Source organism: Epinephelus moara, chromosome 23 (assembly GCF_006386435.1).
Source record: "Epinephelus moara isolate mb chromosome 23, YSFRI_EMoa_1.0, whole genome shotgun sequence".
Classification (NCBI taxonomy): Eukaryota; Metazoa; Chordata; class Actinopteri; order Perciformes; family Serranidae; genus Epinephelus; species Epinephelus moara.
The window spans coordinates 252,395-255,000 of NC_065528.1; the positions used below are offsets into that span (position 1 = coordinate 252,395).

Below are 2,606 nucleotides of genomic sequence, written 5' to 3' on the forward strand. Positions count from 1 at the left end.
ATATATATATATATATATATATATATATATATATATATACACATACATATATGCTTGTAAAAGACATTAACCTGCCTGAGGGACTGATGAGGTTGAGGTCAAAGGTGGATTTATACTTGTGCGGCAGCTCTATGCAGAGCGATTATGTGGCGCACGTGATGACATATTGTTTACATGACGGCATGTAATTTCTGTCTCTATATGGTCACGCATGTCTCCTCATGTCTCCTGGTCTCCTCTGCTCTCTGTATCGCGCACGGAGGAGTTCGGCCCTGATGTGCGCACGCGCATACACACACACACACACACACACACACACACACACACACACACACAGACATGTTCCCTATTGCTTAGTTCTTACTAATGGCTACAGTAATTATTTGCTGATGCAGTTTGTCAAATGAAGTTGAAATAGTTTCAGAGGTTTACTATTAGCCATGTTATTTAACATTTTTTTATTTGCTAACACCAGACTTTTATCATTCTAAACTAACAGTATAGCCTGCCTATTCTGTATTAACCAATTTTCATAGTCTTGGCAATCCTATATACCTGTAATAATAAACATAGTACTCCACAAAGTAGTAACGGAAGTAGTAAATGGACTGCATTTTCATTCTGCTTTTCTAGGGACCACTCAAAGCTCTTTACAACACAAGCTGCCATTCACCATTCACACACACAATTATACAGTGGTGGCCGAGATCTGGGAGCATTGCTAGAAATTAGGGGTGGGAATTGCCAGAGGACCCATGTTATGATATTTTTATGATACTTAGGTCACAATACAATGTTATTGCGATATACTTAGTATTGGGATAAAATATATTGTGATTTATTGCCTTTTTTTCCTAACTGCACATTATTCCCCCATAGGAAGTTTGCTCCGGTGTGACTAACATATACTGCTCTAGTTTGGAGAACATAAGACAACAGTTTCCAGTCCTCTGTGAGATAATGTGCCGGTATAGTCACATGTGAATCTGCTGACCTTGAAAAAACAACAACAAAAACATTTTGTTAAAAAATCCAAAATAAGTCCAGATGTTTGATTTAAATGTCGACGGCGCATGTTTTCACTGGCGCCTCCATCTTTGTTTTGATGAACTTTCTGCCAAATGCTGCAGACTGAGACCTCTGCTGACCTCACCAGGAAAAAAAAACATCAGCACCATCTAGTGGATCAAAAAGCAATGGATTTTATTATTATAGTACCAAAAAATATATTAAAATATATATTTGCAAAAAATAATAATGTGATTGATACTTGGTGTATGTGTATCGATACAATATCGCTATGCAAAATATCGTGATCCTATGCTGAATCAATTTTTTCTGCCACCCATGTTGGATGGTAGCGTTGGGACCATTCTGATCCAGTATCGGTATTGGGTTCCAATACTGGGTATATTGGTATTGGTATGGCTCAATACCGATACCGGTTCCATAGTCTGACACTGGTTACCATGCATAGAGCACCTGGTGTTTACTCCTGAGCACTGATCTTCCTGTCTATTCACACTGGGAGCACAGTCAGTTCCTGCAGATCCATGTGGTTGTGCAGGTGGAAAGTCTGAAAAGAACTTTGACACCAGACCAAATTCAATTGAACAATGGCTTGCCTGTTCATTTCCAGTTACAGTTTAAATGTGTAGAGAATGTCTCTTTGGCTGTGTTGGGATGGCTGCAAAGAAACTAGTTAGCTATGCTAATGTTTTTAGCTTGGGGGTTGAGTGGCTGCTCTAAGCTTAGAACATATTGGGTTGAAGAAAGTTAGACTGTAGGACCTATAACAACACATCACTACCTTTTCATAGTGACATTCCTCCAGCTTTCAGTCAGTGTAATTTGTTTTATTACAGTGACAGTCTTTTGGTGCTTAAACATACAATGAGAGTCACTTTAGGTATTCTCAGCAGTGTTTCCTCTAGGATTTTTTTCAGCAGCGGGGGTGGTGGGGGTGAGAGGCATCCCTTGGCTGAATACCGAGTACCGAATGCCGTTTTTTAGTTTTTCATTAGTTTTTGCAGATGAACCCCCTCCAGATTAGAGTTGTCACGGTACCAAAATTGGGACCCACGGTACGATACCAGTGAAAGTATCACGGTTCTGAGTAGTATCACGATACCACAGCAAAAATGAGGCAGATGTGCCTTTTGTCATTTATTAAAAGATAAATCACTTTTCTATAATACATCAATGATATTTCAATGGAATAAATTACTTATTGACTTATTCATACTTCAAAAACAGCATCAATAAGTGATTAACATAGGGGGGGATCAAAATAAAATAGATAAATGAAATAAAAATCAAGTCCCTTCATAAGTAAAGAACAGTCCCTAAAGTGCGGTGAGGTGTGTGGACACAAAGAGAGAAATGTGAACAGCTCGTTTCTCCTCTGATACGCCACATACTGTGTGCCGCCATGGCTCGGCTGTTCAGGTACTTCTGGGCAGTCATGACAACAAGTTATTCACCTGGAGCCGGACTTCTCCAACGCCGCTAAGCCGTTATAATGCACTGCCGTATTCGACAGGAATATGTATTCCTGTCCGTGTCTGTGACCCCTGTTCAACCCACAACCGGCGGGATTCGCCGTT

General features: G+C 39.9%; 1 protein-coding gene across 2 annotated transcripts in view; it reads left to right on the forward strand.

Annotated features, from left to right (window-relative positions):
* Positions 1-2,606, forward strand: part of tmtc1 (transmembrane O-mannosyltransferase targeting cadherins 1) — a 343,046-nt gene that overhangs the window by 92,362 nt on the left and 248,078 nt on the right. The window lies entirely within an intron of this gene.